Source organism: Artemia franciscana, chromosome 4 (assembly GCF_032884065.1).
Source record: "Artemia franciscana chromosome 4, ASM3288406v1, whole genome shotgun sequence".
NCBI lineage: Eukaryota > Metazoa > Arthropoda > Branchiopoda > Anostraca > Artemiidae > Artemia > Artemia franciscana.
The window spans coordinates 43,995,310-44,014,811 of NC_088866.1; the positions used below are offsets into that span (position 1 = coordinate 43,995,310).

A 19,502-nucleotide genomic window follows, 5' to 3' on the forward strand; every position below is an offset into this window, starting at 1 on the left:
AGCTAATGGATTACGTCCTTTAATTCCACCAGCAATTAGCTTGATCCCAAGAATCCACGACAAATGTTGCAGCGTTATTAAAATAACATTCCAAGATGTCACTTCAAGAACTGATCCGTACTTCTGAGCCAAAGTCAATATAGATCGCATAACTTGTAGATTTTTGGCTGTAAGCATAACTGGACCTTGTTGTATACCCAAAAATTAGAGAATATACCATAACTCACACGGTTACACTTACAGAGTCATATAAAAGTAGGTCTATGATTGAGCCTGAAACCTACTGTATGTAATACAGTCGCAATGAAAACTTCAACCATAGCCGAGAAATTTTATAATCTATATATTTTCTCTTTTTATTATTATTTTCAAAGCCACAGGAAAACAACGAAAAAATTCAAAATATCCTAGTTATATGAACAATGTTTGTCCTCAGTAGACATAGATAAAATTGGAAAGTACAAAATAAACATAGGATGAAGATCCCCTATTGCTAGCACATAGGATATTGAAACGACGTTTCAGTTGTCGGCTCTTTTTTACAGAGACACGTAACAAGCCTGTCACCCAACCTTGCTGCAGCGGGAATGGATCCTTAGTCCCCGAATGGCCAAACAGAGCATCAATCCACAGTGCTACGATACGGTAAGAAATTTAAAACAAGCAGCAAATTCATAAATTCAACAAGAAAATGCATCCATTTATTTTGAATTGTGTTTCTAATTGAGCGGATTTTCTTAAAAATTACCCACATGGTAAAGATGAATTCTGTAATTGTTTAGTTCATTCAGCTTTTTTGCAATGTGTTAATATTTGTGATTTGGTAAAATTTATAATATTTAGTTTACCTATTGTTGCTAAAGGGAGGGATATATTAACAGAATAAGCTTGTTTTGGTTTTACTTGGTTGTTTTACATTTGCTGTTTTTTTTTCTTTCATAGGCATATATTTTGGGGGTGATACCTGACGCGGGGATGCCATGGATATTCTGTGGTAGCCACAACACTGTGCTGGGTAGAGAATTTAGAGTGGCGAAACCCTATATATGCCAGTGTATTCTACTGATGAGCCCTTATGTGGGGTGTTGCCTCTGAATTATTTGTCTATATTATTTTTTCTATTGTTTGGTAAATGACGACTTATACTTATTGACGACATGACTGCCTGTCCATGGATTATTCTTTATGCTTGATTGTGTGTGGCTATGCTGTTTGACCTATGTGATTGTATGGATGAGTAGGGTTAAGGCCTCATTCAAGTGCTGCTCTATATTAATCACTAATTTAGGAAAACAGTCTTCCTTTTCTCCTTCTGTCTCTCTTTTTTTTTTTATGTTTGTGCTGTTGCATTGGTGATTTCTCTTTTCATGATACATACATACATGTATATATATATATATATATATATATATATATATATATATATATATATATATATATATATATATATATATATATATATATATATATATATATATATATATATATATATATATATATATATATATATATATATATAACAAATAAAGAGAAACGCCACACTTTAGATGGCACTAGCAATTTGTTTGACATTAGTGCCAGTTTCCTCTCTAACTTACCCACGTTCATAGCTGTGAACCAAAAAACCCCATTAGACATAAAATTTTATAAAAAACATCAACTGATGTAAAAAAAAAAATATATTACAACAAAAATTTAGACAAAAATTCAATGATTTAGCACAAAAAAGTTAGATAAATTAGTTGAAAAAATGTATGTTCGATAGCTTTTGCCAAACAGTTCGTGGTAACGAACTGTAGTAAGGAGCGACCCGGCTCAATAGTAACCAAAAGTCTAAAAAATAGAATTTTTGTACCAATAGCTACATCAAAAGAATTCCATTTTAATGCTGATTTTAAATAAATAAGTTTCATCAAGTTTAGTCTTACCCATCAAAAGTTATGGGCCTGAGAAAATCTGCATTATTTTAGAAAATAGGGGGAAACACCCCCTATAAGTCATATAATCACACCATCGTATTCAGCGTATCAGAGAACCCTACAGTAGAAGTTTCAAGCTCCTATCCACAAAAAAGTGGAATTTTATATTTTTTGCCAGAAGGCAGATCACGGATGCGTGTTTATTTGTTTGTTTGTTTTTTTTTTCCCAGGGGTGATCGTATCGACCCAGTGGTCCTAGAATGTTGCGAGAGGGCTCATTCTAACGGAAATGAAAAGTTCTAGTGCCCTTTTTAAGTGACCGAAAAAATTAGAGGGTGCCTAGGCCCCCTCCCACGCTAATTATTTTCCCAAAGTCAACGGATAACCATTTTATTCAGCGTAGTCGAAAAACCTTAAAACTATGTCTTTGGGAACGACGTACTCCCCCACAGTCCCCGTGAGAGGGGTTACAAGTTCAAAACTTTTACCAGTGCTTACATATAGTAATGGTTATTGGGAAGTGTATAGGCGTTTTCAGGAGGATTTTTTGGTTGGAGGCAGGGGTTGAGAAGAGGGGGATATGCTGGGGAAACTTTCCATCGAGGAATTTGTCATGGGGGAAGAAAATTTCCATGAAGGGAGCGCAGGATTTACTACCATTACTTAAAAAAAAACAATGAAAAAATAAATATGAAAAAGTTTTTTTTTTCAGTTGGAAGTAAGCAGGAGCATTAAAACTTAAAACGAACAGAAATTATTACCCATATGAGGGGATCACCTCCTCCTAATACCTTGCTCTTTACGCTAAAGTATTTTTAGTAATTTCAACTATTTATTCTGCGGCCTTTGTGATTCAGGGGTCATTCTTAATGAATTGGGACAAAATTTAAGCTTCAGTGTAAAAAGCGAGGTACTGACGAGGGGGCGAACCCCCTCATATATGTAATAAAAACATAATAATACAAAAGTTCTTTACGTAAGCTAATTTCTAAACTACGCATATCTTTTACTTATAAAAAGATTCGTAAAAAATTAAAAGTTCTAGTTGCCTTTTTAATTAACCGAAAATCGGAGGGCAACTAGGCTTCCTCCCCCGCTCTTTTTTCTCAAAATCATTCGATGAAAATTATGAGAAAGCCATTTAGCCAAAAAAAATAAATATACAAATTTCGATTTAATTATTCCTCTGCGGAGAGCCAAAATGAAAACATGCATTGATTTAAAAACGTTCAGAAATTAAATAAAAAAAACAAGTTTTTTAAATGAAAGTAAGGAGCGACATTAAAACTTAAAACAACCAGAAATTACTCCGTGTATAAAAAGGGCTTTTCCTTCTCAACGCCCCACTCTTTACGCTAAAGTTTTTTACTGTTTTAAAATGTAGAGTTAAGAGAAAGAGTCAAACTTTAGCGTAAAGAGCGGGGCGTTGAGAAGGAAAAGCCCCTTTCGTATACGGAGTAATTTCTGTTCGTTTTAAGTTTTAATGTCGCTCCTTACTTTCATTTAAAAAACTTGTTTTTTTAATTTAATATAGCCAAAGAGCAAAGGTAAGTCCCAAGACAAATTAAAACACTAAATCATTAATTAATCTTTTCTCTTTTTTTCAAATTTCGAGAATTTCCTAATTCTCTGCCTCCGGCCAGGAGCACGATGTGTGGTTGGGGGAAATCATTCGACGCCTTGCGTTTTTTTACCCCAGATTTCGCCAGGTACCAATTTAGAACTGGGTCGACTCGTACTGAGCTTACAGAGACACACCGTTGACGGCCGTTACAAACCACATAAGCAGCAACACCGGGACTCGAACCCCTATCATCTCGGACAAAGGATTTCAAGTCTGTGATTTAAAGTCTAAGTATTACCATAATTGTAGCCCGATGAATAAATACTTTTGAGAATAAGGAATCCAATGATACAAGTATCCTGTCCTTTTAGAACAATTTACAACTAGAGACTTGTCACAAGATCGTTTGGTTCAAAGAGAGTATACACCTTAAGCAATCACAAGCAATTTTATTCTTAGAACATATTCATCACTGAGGGATATTTTAGAGTAAAAGCTTCATTTGAATTGCGCTTTTGTCAGTAGTTTCATTAAAATTGTTGCAAAAATATTAACCCATTTTGTTGCAAGATCACTATTTCTGAGAGGGGTTACTTTGAAAATATTATAATCCATATTATGTACATATTTAAGCATACACTCGTGCAAAAACAGGTTGAGAAATACCTTGTGGCATTCCAAGCGTCACCAATGGCGTTCCAACAGCAACAACATGAGGTCGATAATCATTATCATTTGCTTGCTGCTAAAGCGACTGATAATAAGCCTGATCATTACTGCCTGTTTTCACACGTCCTTTCGATGTGGGTGAAACACCAAGCAAAGCAAGTCCATAATGTGGGGGCAAGGAAGCTCTACAAATAGCCGTGATGATTGCATCACGTGGAGTGTCAAGTTTGATTCTCCCGGTAAGTCCTGCTAGGCCCTCTAAAGCTCTTAGTAAACTGTCAGTGCCAACTTCGTCAGTACTATAAAATGAATAAAACAGCGAATAAAAAAGGAATTAAACAAATAAAACCTTGTACAACGAACAAGGTTTGAAATACATAGAGCTTTGGGTCTTAACTAAACATTTAAAGGAGCCTTTAGGCTTTCGGGCCCTTGGTTTAAAGCTGCCATTAACCTGCCACTTGAAATAGTCATTAAGGCGATGAATTGATTATTTTTAACTCCCAAGTCAAAACTATTGCTCCTTCAGCTGGCCAAATATTAGGAACAGTGAAACAAAAATTACTAGCTGTGGTTCAAAAATTACACCCTACCCTTTAAAAAGCCCTTAGACCAAAGATTGGAGGTAGGGATGAGCTTAGAAACTCGTCTAAAAAAGATAAATTGCTCCACTCCTGAACACTAAAACAGCCTTCCAGGTTAAATACTTAAACTACTATTTTTATACACTCAAATACAGTAAATTTAGTACCAATAAAAGCCTCTTTTTTAAACGGTCAGTTTATCCAAGTTTTCCTACCCAGCTCGAAAGGATCAGCATTAACAAACTCAAATAGCCCTCTACAATACTGAAACGCACGAACAATGTTGCCTTAATTTTAGTAATTACTAGTGCTGCGAGAATTAATCACAATTCTGATAATCGTAGTTTCTCAAACGATAGAATTATACCAAGATTCGAGTAAATTGTGTCTAATATTGAAGAGTATAGCGTGTAATTAAGCTTTTCATTCTTAAAAAAAAAAAAAAAAAAAAAAATCTTCTCAATCGAAGTTATTACTTAAACACTGTGAGATTGGACATAAAATTTGTATACAGTGATTTGCATGCAGTAGAACTGTTTGATTAGCCACATTATTAAGAAACAGGTCAATTGAAAAATAAGAAAATGCCCGCGCTATTACTTCACATAGATTGTTTCTTTGTTGAATGTTGTTATTAGCATTACTTTGGAAAGTAATAATGGGGGATCCTCAAAGTGTCGGGTATCGGTACTTGATATGATACTGGCTGAAAGTATGTTTGGTATCGGTGCTTCTTCGATACTAGCATGTCAATATCCTCTTGCAAAGGTTAAAAAAATGGACTGCCAGTTACCAAATAACTGCTAATAGTCAGTTTTACTCTTGTAGCATGTTCTTACACGGCATTTGTTTCTTTCCCTGTTAAGCTCTTTGGTGCCATAATGTTTAGCATTTATATCTTAATATCAATTTTCTTCCCGGTTTCCCGGTGTCCCGGTCTGTAATTTCTCTTCGAACAATCCCTGTGTCCCGGTCGTCATTTATATATCTTCCCTGTACCCCCGTCGTCCCCTTAGTAGTTTTGTCACTGTGTCCCGGTCGTCATTTATATTCCCTGTGTCCCAGTCTGTAATTTCTCTTTGAGGTTCCCGGTCGTCATTTATATTCCCTGTATCCCCGTGTCCCGGTCGTCATTTGTGTCCCGGTCTGTAATTTCATCAGTTGACAAACATGACGTCAGTCGACAAAAATTTCATGACGCATACAGCTCAATCCTTACAATGACGTCAGTTGACACACCTGAAGTCACTCGACAGACACACAGATAACTTATTTTTATATATATAGATATATAGCTGTTGGGGGGGGGGGGCTTGGGGGGCATCGAGCCCCCAAGCCCCCCGCGCGCGTAAGTCGTTACACGCCATATTAGTTACCTGCCATTGTAGTTGTGTCCCTGTGTCCCACCTGTGAATTGAGATAGATATAAATATATATATTTTTTGAACTACATAAAACTTGCGAATATACAACATTCTTCGCTGTCCAATTTAACTACGTAAAACTTAAGAATATACAACATTCTTCCATGTCCTATTGTTTGTGCATATAAATAGATTGTTAGGTTTACCTAACTCTTGAACATGCAACATAAAATTGTCCCTGGGAAAAGCAATCCGTATTCAGATCTATACCTGATTATTCTAATGATTGCCCTTTAGCTTTGTTGATGCTGATTGCTAATCAAACATTCCCTGTGTCCCCGTCGTCATTTATATATCCCCCTGTGCCCCCTGGCACCCCCCTTGTAGTTGTGTCCCTGTGTCCTGGTCGTCATTTATAGTCCCTGTATTCCGGTCGTCATTTGTGTCCCGGTGTCCCAGTCTGTACTTTCTCTTTGAGTGTCGAGGTCGTCATTTTTATTCCCTATGTCCCGGTGTCCCGGTCGTCATTTGTGTCCCGATGTCGAGGTCTGTAATTTCGTCAGTCGTCAAGACATGACGTAAGTCAACACACAATCATGACGTTAATCGACAGACACACATACAACTTATTTTTATATATATCTACTAGCTGTTGGAATTTGCTGTCTACCAGCAAATTTTAGTACTTTTATATATCTACTAGCAAATCTTACTAGCAAATTTTCTACTAGCAAATTTTATAGATTTACAAACAAATTTTCAATTCGTATTCAGATCTATACCTCATTATTTTAACGATGTGTCCCTTTGTCCCGGTCGTTATTTATAGTCCCTGTGTCTCGGTCGTCATTTATATTCCCTGTGTCCCAGCGTCCCGGTCGTCATTTGTGTCCCGGTGTCCCGGTCTGTAATTTCTCTTCGAACAATCCCTGTGTCCCGGTCGTCATTTATATATCTTCCCTGTACCCCCGTCGTCCCCTTTGTAGTTGTGTCACTGTGTCCCGGTCGTCATTTATATTCCCTGTGTCCCGGTGTCCCAGTCTGTAATTTCTCTTTGAGGTTCCCGGTCGTCATTTATATTCCCTGTATCCCCGTGTCCCGGTCGTCATTTGTGTCCCGGTCTGTAATTTCATCAGTTGACAAACATGACGTCAGTCGACACACAATTTCATGACGCATACAGCTCAATCCTTACAATGACGTCAGTCGACACACCTGACGTCACTCGACAGACACACAGACAACTTATTTTTATATATATAGATATATAGCTGTTGGGGGGGGGGGGCTCGGGGGGGCATCGCGCCCCCAAGCCCCCCGCGCGCGTAAGTCGTTACACGCCATATTAGTTACCTGCCATTGTAGTTTTGTCCCTGTGTCCCACCTGTGAATTGAGATAGATATAAATATATATATTTTTTGAACTACATAAAACTTGCGAATATACAACATTCTTCGCTGTCCAATTTAACTACGTAAAACTTAAGAATATACAACATTCTTCCATGTCCCATTGTTTGTGCATATAAATAGATTGTTAGGTTTACCGACTCTTGAACATGCAACATAAAATTGTCCATGGGAAAAGCAATCCGTATTCAGATCTATACCTGATTATTCTAATGATTGCCCTTTAACTTTGTTGATGCTGATTTCTAATCAAACATTCTCTGTGTCCCCGTCGTCATTTATATATCCCCCTGTGCCCCCGGCACCCCCCTTGTAGTTGTGTCCCTGTGTCCTGGTCGTCATTTATATTCCCAGTATTCCGGTCTTCATTTGTGTCCCGGTGTCCCAGTCTGTACTTTCTCTTTGAGTGTCGAGGTCGTCATTTATATTCCCTGTGTCCCGGTGTCCCGGTCATCATTTTCGTCCCGGTTGTCATTTGTGTCCCGGTGCTTTGTTGATGGTGATTGCTAATCGAACATTCCTTGTCTCCTGTCGCTTTCTCTTTGAGTGTCCCTTTCGTCATTTTTATTCCCTATGTCCCGGTGTCCCGGTCGTCATTTGTGTCCCGATGTCGAGGTCTGTAATTTCGTCAGTCGTCAAGACATGACGTAAGTCAACACACAATCATGACGTTAATCGACAGACACACATACAACTTATTTTTATATATATCTACTAGCTGTTGGAATTTGCTGTCTACCAGCAAATTTTAGTACTTTTATATATCTACTAGCAAATCTTACTAGCAAATTTTCTACTAGCAAATTTTATAGATCTACAAACAAATTTTCAATTCGTATTCAGATCTATACCTCATTATTTTAACGATGTGTCCCTTTGTCCCGGTCGTTATTTATAGTCCCTGTGTCTCGGTCGTCATTTATATTCCCTGTGTCCCAGCTTCCCGGTCGTCATTTGTGTCCCGGTGTCCCGGTCTGTAATTTCTCTTCGAACAATCCCTGTGTCCCGGTCGTCATTTATATATCTTCCCTGTACCCCCGTCGTCCCCTTTGTAGTTGTGTCACTGTGTCCCGGTCGTCATTTATATTCCCTGTGTCCCGGTGTCCCAGTCTGTAATTTCTCTTTGAAGTTCCCGGTCGTCATTTATATTCCCTGTATCCCCGTGTCCCGGTCGTCATTTGTGTCCCGGTCTGTAATTTCATCAGTTGACAAATATGACGTCAGTCGACACACAATTTCATGACGCATACAGCTCAATCCTTACAATGACGTCAGTCGACACACCTGACGTCACTCGACAGACACACAGACAACTTATTTATATATATATATATATATATATATATATATATAGATATATAGCTGTTGGGGGGGGGGGGGTTCGGGGGGCATCGCGCCCCCAAGCCCCCCGCGCGCGTAAGTCGTTACACGCCATATTAGTTACCTGCCATTGTAGTTGTGTCCCTGTGTCCCACCTGTGAATTGAGATAGATATAAATATATATATTTTTTGAACTACATAAAACTTGCGAATATACAACATTCTTCGCTGTCCAATTTAACTACGTAAAACTTAAGAATATACAACATTCTTCCATGTCCCATTGTTTGTGCATATAAATAGATTGTTAGGTTTACCGACTCTTGAACATGCAACATAAAATTGTCCCTGGGAAAAGCAATCCGTATTCAGATCTATACCTGATTATTCTAATGATTGCCCTTTAACTTTGTTGATGCTGATTGCTAATCAAACATTCCCTGTGTCCCCGTCGTCATTTATATATCCCCTTGTGCCCCCCGGCACCCTCCTTGTAGTTGTGTCCCTGTGTCCTGGTCGTCATTTATATTCCCAGTATTCCGGTCGTCATGTGTGTCCCGGTGTCCCAGTCTGTACTTTCTCTTTGAGTGTCGAGGTCGTCATTTATATTCTTTGTGTCCCGGTGTCCCGGTCATCATTTTCGTCCCGGTTGTCATTTGTGTCCCCGTGCTTTGTTGATGGTGATTGCTAATCGAACATTCCTTGTCTCCTGGTCGCTTTCTCTTTGAGTGTCCCTTTCGTCATTTTTATTCCCTATGTCCCGGTGTCCCGGTCGTCATTTGTGTCCCGATGTCGAGGTCTGTAATTTCGTCAGCCTGCCTTTTGCTGAACTTTTCGCCTGCCAGTTGCTTGAACTTTTCGCCTGCCGTTTGCTTGAACTTTTCGCCGGCCTTTTTCTTGAACTTTTCACCTGGCTTTTGCTTGAGCTTTTGGCCTGCCTTTTGCTTGAACTTTTCACCTGCCTTTTCCTTGAACTTTTCGCCTGGCTTTTGCTTGAGCTTTTGGCCTGTCTTTTGCTTGAGCTTTTGGCCTGCCTTTTGCTTGAACTTTTCGCCTGCCTTTTCCTTGAAACTTTTCGCCTGGCTTTTGCTTGAGCTTTTGGCCTGTCTTTTGCTTGAACGTTTCACCTGCCTTTTGTTTGAACTTTTCGCCTGCCTTTTGCTTGAAAGTTCAAGCAAAAGGCAGGTGAAAAGTTCAAGCAAAGGCAGGCGAAAAGTTCAAGTAAAAGGCAGGCGAAAAGTTCAAGGAAAAGGCAGGCGAAAAATTCAAGCGAAAGGCAGGCGAAAAGTTCAAGCAAAAGGCAGGCGAAAAGTTCAAGCAAAAGGCAGGCGAAAAATTCGAGTAAAAAGCAGGCGAAAAGCCGTTCAACCGTTCTCTTGAGCATGTGTCTTTGGTTTATTGTCTTTGGGCCTCATTGTAGGGAAAAACAATACATCTTTAATGTTATTACTGTTGGTCAGGAACATGGCAATCCTGTCAATACCCATACCGCAGCCACCAGTTGGGGGGAGGCCATATGTCAAGGCAGTCAAGAAATTCTCATCGGCTATCATTGCTTCATCGTCTCCAGCAGCTCTGTCCTTAGCCTGCTGATCAAATCTTTTTCGTTGTTCAAAAGGGTCATTCAGCTCTGTGTAGCCGTTACAAATTTCCTTTTTGCAAACAAAAAGCTCAAATCTTTCTGTTAGTCCTTCTAGTGTTCTATGACACTTTGCTAGTGGGCTCATAACTAGGGGATAATCAGTGATGAACGTTGGGCTTATGATTTCCCCTACTAAAAAGTGATCAACAAGCTTATCTAGCAATCGTGCGGCAGTTCGCGGAGGTAGGCAATTCACGCCATGTTTTGTGGAAATACGATCTAAAACTGCCACAGCTTCAGGAGTATCCAAAGTACTAGGATGTGGCAGTTTCACTTTCAGTCGCTTTTCCAATTCCGGAAACATACGAATTTTTATAAATGGGGGCGTAAAGTCTATGACCTCATTTGGGCCATCTGGACCTTTAAGCCCGTAATTGATTCTGTAGGTTCCATAAATGCTTTTGACCATACCAGAGAGCATATCTTCAGTTATGGTCATCATATCCTCATAATCAGCATAGGCTTTATAAAACTCACAAATAGTGAACTCAGGACTGTGCGTCGAATCTGAACTCTCATTCCTGTACACTTTGCCCAGTTCATAAACTCTGTTAATACCACCAACGACTAACCGCTTTAGGTACAATTCTGGAGAAATCCTCATGAACATTTTTGAATTATATTCATTGTAATGAGTGACAAAGGGTTTGGCAGTGGCACCCCCCGCTATGGCAGTCATCGTTGGTGTTTCTACCTCAATAAATTTTTTTTTACTCAAAAATTCTCGGACATAAAATATGATCTGAGATCGGAGAAGTAATTTTCGGATTACTTCATTATTGACCACAAGGTCGAGATCCCGCTGTCTGTAGCGTGTTTCCTTATTTTTTAGGCCACAGTGATGCGGTAGCATTTGAAGACACGGTGATAGTATTTCCATCTTTTCCGGACGGATTGAGAGCTCACCCTTCTTGGTTTTGCAGGCATAACCCACACATTCAATAATATCGCCTCTTTTGATTCTTTCGACATCTTTGCGATATATTGATTGGTAGCTTCTAGCATCGACCATCACTTGTATTTTAGTGAGGTCACCATGAAGATCGTAGAAAATGAGCTTCGATGAGGACTCTCGAACAGCATGAATCCGTCCAGCAACTGATACTTTCTCTTCTGAGAACTGTCCGACATCAAGCTGGTTGTATTTGTGCACAAAATCATCGATCGAGCATGTAACACTAAATTTGTGAGGGTAGGGCTGAGTGCCAGCACTTTGAGCAGCTAGAATAGCAGCACTTCGTTTTCGGAAGTATTCGCTGGGGCTTTCATCGTCTATTTTAGACTTTTCTTTTATTTCTTTCGGTGGCTCTTCCTTACAATTTCTTTCTGTGGCTCTTCCTTTCGTCCTACAACAATATTGTTTTATTGTCTTTGCCCCGAACCAAACAGCAAATCCAGCACAGGAGGCTGGTATAAGAATTTTTAACACCTTTTTTAAAAGCATTTTTATCCTAATTGAATGCAACCACTGGGAGGCCAGCCATATAAGGCAAAACTGACGTCATGGCATTTTTAATCTGATGATGTTTATTCCAAGATGATGTCACAATTGCATTGCCATGGTGTTAAAACAACTTGAAATGATTTTATCACTGAATATGACGTCATGCTAACGGTGCTGCTATATTAGATGCAAAAGGAGGAACTAGATTGATCTTGCAAAAATAAAGAAAATTATTCATATCAAAGTTTACAAATAATTTATTTGTTATTTTCTATTTTAAGGGGTATGTACAGTTAGTACTCAACTGTTTACACGTTAAATTTTATAGAATATGATTGTTGTCTGTTCGATCATAGAGCTAGTATTAGCTATTTTTGATTCGATTTAAGTTACAGATGTGTACAAATTATGCTCAAACTGTCCAGCCACGTATAAAGGGGATAACCTAATACACATTGGCTAACGTGCGTTGTTTGCAAGATACCTAATGATGCCATTTTGGATTTTTTTTTTCTGATATTCAGAACTAGCAAAGAGCTGCTACACTGATATTCAATAAAAAAAACAATCATAAAACAAAATCATAAGATTAGCGCAACAACTAAGAACTGGCTAAACAATGCCAAAAATAACAAAATCAGAAAGGCAAAACCATCCATTAGTAAAAAAAAAACGAAAAAAACCATTAGGTGGCAAAATGTCAGAACGTTAAAAAGATAAAAACTAAAATAAAACTAAAAAAGATTGATATAAAATTAGCGTTAAAAAGTTTGAAAGAGCACGCATCAGCAAAGGAGAGGGAACAAAAGAATCAAACGAACATACAACTTGGTTGTAACCAGTACCAAAGAAAAAAAAAAAGGAAAACTAGCAGTTTATTTTATAAATAATGAAGGGGACGAAGGTTTTCTTAACTTGGAGGTTGAGCAACGGAAGGAGGGCAAGATAGGAAAGGGTTCAGAAACAGTACGGGGCAAGCGGTGTTTGGATGGGAAGTGACTTTTGGGGAATATGTATTCCGTGGGAAGGTTTATTATTGCATTTTTTTTTTTGCAAAATGATTCCTCTCTTGTGCTCAAGAATTTCCGGCTTCGGCCAGGGGTGGATCTAGAAAAAATATTGGGGGGAGGGGCTCCAGACTTAGGATGCCAATGTGTTTCGAGCGAAATGATAGACGAGAGTGTAGATATTGCTTTCGTCAGACTAGTTTGTTTGTGTGAATCTGGTTGGTGCTGATGTAAAATAACAAAGAAAACTTCTTTGAAGGCCAATACTATTTTCCTATAGCAGTAAAATGCGTATTTACAACAGACGCGAGCAGATTCTTTGATGAATAAATTACTATGGCTTAATTGAGACTTTTTGAATTGAGTAGGCCAGACCATTTTTTTTTCTTTAGAGCTTGATTCAAAAAATTAATTAATAGGGAAACATCTAATTACCAAGAGTGGATATACAACTGTTTTTACAAGAGGTAGAGAATCGTAAAGCAGCCCCTTGATCCGCTATAAAATTCCAACATTTTTTTAAAAAGAGACTGAAAATCAACCGCACAACAGGTTGCTGTGCAATGTCTGAGAAGCATTTGATATGTTGGGGTCCTCCCTTGTTTCTTTGGCAGCTAGAAAATGTTTTGAAGACGTTCCAGGACAAGCAAAGGAATGTTTGGTTTTTACTTGTGTCAAAGGCTCATTTTTGCGAGGATTATTTAATCAGAACCAGAACCAAAACATAGTAAAAAGTTCTATGTTCATAGATTTAAAGTTCTTAATTTTGTCGAAAACCATACAAGTCTAAGAAGGATAGAGAAAAATACAATATATTAGTGTCGGTAAAAAAAAAGAAAAGATAAATAATACGGCATTAGACTTTACAGTCCCTACCGGCGGTGCTGATCTCCGTTTCTTGGTCCTTCAGCCAGGCAATGCAATGGGGTACTGGGAACCAACCATTCATACACCCTTCCTGTTTACTTTCTCCAGATTTCTCCAGTCACCCATTTAGAGTATTTACATATGGACACAAATACAATGGCGCGTAACTAATATGGTGTGTAACGACTTACGTGCGCTGCAACCATTGGAACCAACTCGGTCTTACCATCAAATACACTGGAAACAAATAATAGGTACACTAAATAGCAAAATTTGCAAACCCCTCACTGCCGAAGATGATTATGAGCTTACAGCCAACCTTTACTTACAAGTCCACTTGAAATGAAAAGTTTTAGTGCCCTTTTTAAGATACCAAAAAATTGGAGGGCACCTAGGCCCCCTCCAACGCTCATTTTTTCCCCAAAGTCAACGGATCAAACTTTTGAGGTAGCCATTTTATTCAGCACAGTCAAAAAACATAATAACTATGCATTTGGGGATGACTTACCCCCCACAATCCGGAAGACGGGCTGCAAGTTACAGACTTTGACCAGTATTTACATACAGTAATGGTTATTGGGAAGTGTACAGACGTTTTCAGGTTTTTTGTTCGGGGGAGGTTGAGGGGAGGGGGTATATGGTAGGATCTTTCCTTGGAGGAATATGTCATGGGGGAAGAAACATTCAATGAAGGGGGCGCGTGATTTTCTAGCATTATTAAAAAAATACAATGAAAAAATAAATATGAAATGTTTTTTTTTTCAACTGAAAGTAAGGAGCAGCATTAAAAATTAAAACGAACAAGGATTATTATGCATATGAGGGGTTCTTCTCCTCCTAAACACCTCACTCTTCATGCTAAAGTATTTATAGTAATTTATAATAAGGCCGTAAATAACTATTTATTTACGGCCTTTCTCATTCAGGGGTCATTCTTAAAGAATTGGGACAAAATTTAAGCTTTAGTGTAAAGAGCGAGGTAATAACGAGGGGACAAACCCCTCATATACATAATAAAAATATACGAATATAGAAGTGCGTTTCGTAAGTTATTTCTTAAGTTACGTATATTTTTTACGCTTAATAAAAGCATTCGTTAAAAATCAGAAGCTCTAGTTGCCTTTTTAAGGAACCGAAAAATTTGAGGGCAACTAGGCCTCCTCCCCCACCGCTTTTTTCTCAAAATCGTCTGATCAAAACTAAGAGAAAGTTTTCTCTTAAACTTAAACGTTAACTTAAAGTTAACGCTAAAGTTTTTTAGTGTTTAATAAAGTAGAATTGAGAGAAAGAGTCAAACCTTGGTGTAAAGAGCGGGGCATTGAGAAGGGAACAGCCCCTTTCATACACGGAGTAGTTCCTGTTCGTTTTAAGTTTTCATGTCGCTCTTTACTTTCAGCTAAAAAAATTAGTTTTTTTTATTTCACTTTGTAAAAGGAAAAAGGGGAATAAGAACTATTTAAAATATTTCACTATACAGCATAAAATATTAAATTCCCATGTTCACCAGCGTAGAGGTGGGAAGGCAATTTGGGCCATCATGAGCCCACAAGAAAATTTGTGTAGGGGTTGGCAACTCCTATTAGGAGCTTTGCTTTTAATAATTTTAAATGGTAGTAATGTTTCTTTTTTTTATTTCAATGTAATTTCAATGAAATATTTCAATGTAATTGAACACATAAATGTAATGTGTTTATCAACCAGAGAATCATATTATAGAGGTTGCGTCAGCTTTTGCCAAATAGAAGTTCGAAAGTCTTGCAGAATTTCAATCCATAGGAGCAATAATGTCCCTCTTCATCCAAATGAGGTTCTGCAACAAAAGTATTAACAAGTAATTAAAAAAAAAAACTGTTCATCGCAAATTTTTTTAAGTATGTTCAAATTTTGTACAAAACTTGAGTTTAATCCAACATTCTAATTCGTAAGACGAAAAACTGAAGACGTAGGGTAATACTAATCGATTTAGAATTATTGATGTATAAATTTAACAGCAATCAACTAGAGATTTATGTGTCTGGCATCCCAAATTGTATTTTGGTTAGGCCTGAGCATGATTTGGGAAACTCTTTGAAATTAAATTTTAAATTACAGTTTTTTTACTGAAAGTAAGGAACAGCTTTGAAACCTGTTTGAATAGGTTATTCTTTAAATAAAGAGGATGAACTACTTTTAATTCTTTGCTCTTTAATCTGAAGTTAGACTTTTCGTCCAAATTCTTTAAGAAAATCTACTGAAACACAAAGGAGACTTGAATTCGGAAAAAAAGAGGATTTTCAAAGCACTAAAAAACTTTACGTTACTGAGTGAGGTGTTGAGGAAGGGGCAGTCACCTTTATGTATGGAATAGTTTTAATTTGTCTTAAGTTTTAAAGTTGCTTTTTTACTTTAAGCTGAAAAATTGTTTATTAAAAATTGTATTGTTTAAATGTTTAATTACATTTCCTAAAACGATATAGTTTTATAATAAAAATACTTTAGCTAATAGAGAAAAAAATGGTCAATATTTCAATGATCTTTGTTTGTTTTTCATGGGTAGCATGGCTTAGAGACAAATTTTTTTAAAGGTGATAAAAAAGTCTGTTAAGTAAAGCAAAATTTTATAAAATTGAAAAAAAGTATAGGAATTAAAAAAAATACACAAAACAATAGCCTGCTCATGAAAAATAAGATAAGAAATCCTAACATTCTACTCTATTGAGCAATGCTGAAGCATTGAATGGAAATTATTGAACAATACCAATTTTTTTAAATTGGTTATCAAACATTGATATGTTGAATGCTTCCGGATTCAGTGATTATAAACATTGAAGTATTTTCAAAGCTGCTCGTTCAAAGAAAAACATTAAAACTAAGATCAAATAAAAATTTTTAGTTTAGAGTGTTGGCTTTAAGTGTTGAACATTACTGATCATTATTGACATTTGAATTAAATTTTGAATACGAAAAAATAGGTTTTATTTGCAGCTTTTCAACCCCGGTTCTCTGGACTTGCAATTACTTTCACTGCTACCTATAATTCTCAATATGATTTGTTTCTCAACTTTTTATGCTCGATTTTATCTTAGCTGGATAGAAATTTGGTAGGCTAGTATAAACAAATTGTAAAAAAAGATATATTAAAAGCAGAAATCATGCGAAAACGACAACATGTAAAAGAATAAAATTTACTGGTAAGATAATATTCTACAAGCTAAAGCACATGGGTTGGTAAAGTTCTAGATTGTTGTCTTTTCACCGTCTTGGAAATTAGGCTAGGTGAACACTGGACTTCTGTAAACTTGTACCAATCTGAATTGGCTCACCAGGTAGGTTTATTGATATCCAAGCTTGTTCTAAATGGAATACCACTAGATGGCTGATCTGACACTGTATATATAGACAGTCAACATTGCTGAAGATATCCATAATACAACTGATCTTCCCACAGCTTCTGCTATCAGGGAGGGTAATCTTTCAGAACTTGGTGATTAAATGGTTTGTTCCAATTTAGGACATGCTTAAACTGTTGTCTGACATACTACTAGCAAAAATAAAATTTATATATAATAATGTTTTAAAAGAGAAACTATGCTATATGCTAGATAAAAATATAGCAAAACTATATTTTGAAGTTTCATTAACAACTGTCAATAGTCAACCATGTCAAAGGCCTTGGCAACATCAAGAAATACTGCCAACAAATACTGATCACTGTTGATTCAAGCAGTTATCTCAAGCAGAAGTTGATGAATTGCCAACTCTGTTGATTTTCCTTTAATGAAACCAAACTGAGAAGGATGAAGAAGATTTTTACCAATTAAATAAATATAGAGCTGATTGTTAGCTATCTTTTCCAAAAGTTTACTAAACACTGATAAAACTGATATACCTCTATAATTTGAAGGATCACTAGCAATTCTGCCTTTATGTAGTGCAGTAGCATTAGCTTTCTTCAACAAATCAGGGAAAACTCCATGTAGGGACCCGGTAAACCGACCAGTTGTTGGTCACAGACTAAATCTCAGGCAGAATTTTTGATTGGATTCTAACTTGCCCAATATTCGGTCAAAATACTTTAATCTTGGGCACCCAATCTAAACACAATTTCAGTCAGACTTGCTTTTTCTGAGTCTCTTCCAAAAAAATTGTTTAGACATAAATTACTGAGATCTATGACTCAGGCTCATTGTCTTGTTATTTGACATTTTAATGTCTTGCAATTTGTTATTTTAAATTAGATTTTCAGAGAAAATAGTGGATCCAGGATTTTTTTTGGGGGGGGAGGGGCATATAATAGGTTGCTTAGATGAACTTGCAAACAAAGAAATACCCGTAATTTAAAGGGAACCTTGACAATTATGCGTCATAGGTAGATAGTGGAAATGGTCAAAAGTGCCAAAGAGTTTGGTCTTTATTTTAATGTTTTATGATGAACAGAGGAGGTGATATTTCATTTAATGCAGAATTTTAATTGGATGAAATAGGCATTAAAGTGGCCACCATTTCCTCACAAAAATCCAAAACTTAAATTAATAATTTTTGCACTTCTCATACATTTACTTCCTATTATACAAATCCACTAAGAAAAACATGGTAAAGATGAATTATATAATTGTTTAGTTCATTCAGGTTTTTTGCAATGTGTTAATATTTGTGATTTGGTAAAATTTATAATATTTAGTTTACCTATTGTTGCTAAAGGGAGGGATATATTAACAGGATAAGCTTGTTTTGGTTTTACTTGGTTGTTTTACATTTGCTGTTTTTTTCATAGACATGTATTTTGGGGGTGATACCTGACGCGGGGATGCCATGGATATTCTGTGGTAGCCACAACACTGTGCTGGGTAGAGAATTTAGAGTGGCGAAACCCTATATAGGCCAGTGTATTCTCCTGATGAGCCCTTATGTTGGGTGTTGCCTCTGAATTATTTGTCTATATTATTTTTTCTATGGTTTGGTAAATGACGACTTATACTTATTGACGACATGACTGCCTGTCCATGGATTATTCTTTATGGTTGATTGTGTGTGGCTATGCTGTTTGACCTATGTGATTGTATGGATGAGTAGGGTTAAGGCCTCATTCAAGTGCTGGTCTATATTAATCACTAATTTAGGAAAACAGTCTTCCTTTTCTCCTTCTGTCTCCTTTTTTTTTTTTTTTTTTTTTTTTTTTTTTTTTTTTTTTTTTTTTTTTTTTTTTGTGTTTGTGCTGTAGCATTGGTGATTTCTCTTTTCATGATATAAGTTTCATCAAGTTTAGACTTACCCATCAGAAGTTATGAGCCTGATAAAATTTGACTAATTTTAGAAAATAGCTGGAAACACTGCTTAAAAGTCATAGAATCTTAACAAAAAATTGCATAATCAGATTTAGTGTATCAGAAAAACCCTACTTTACAAGTTTCAAGCTCCTATCTACAACAATTTGGAATTCTGTATATTTTGCCACAAGACAGATCACGAATTGTTTCTTTGTTTTTATTGTTGTTTTTTTTTTTTACTCAGGGGCTATTGTACTGACCCAGTGGTCCTAGAATGTTGCGAAAGGGCTCATTCTAACGGAAATTTAAAGTTCTAGTCCTTTTAAAAACAATGAAAAAATAAATATGAAAAAGTTTTTTCAACTGAAAGTAAGGAGCAGCATTAAAAGTTAAAACAAACAGAAATTATTACGCATATGGGGGGTTCCCCTTCTCCTAATACCTTGCTCTTTACGCTAAAGTAAT

At 36.9% G+C, this 19,502-nt stretch overlaps 1 protein-coding gene and 1 pseudogene across 2 annotated transcripts in view; one reads left to right on the forward strand and one right to left on the reverse strand.

The window, feature by feature from the left end:
- LOC136026470 (protein MON2 homolog) overlaps window positions 1-19,502 on the forward strand; it is a 483,967-nt gene that overhangs the window by 286,083 nt on the left and 178,382 nt on the right. The gene's annotated exons all lie outside the window — the stretch shown is intronic.
- LOC136025611 (lysine--tRNA ligase-like) lies at window positions 10,196-18,978 on the reverse strand (annotated as a pseudogene).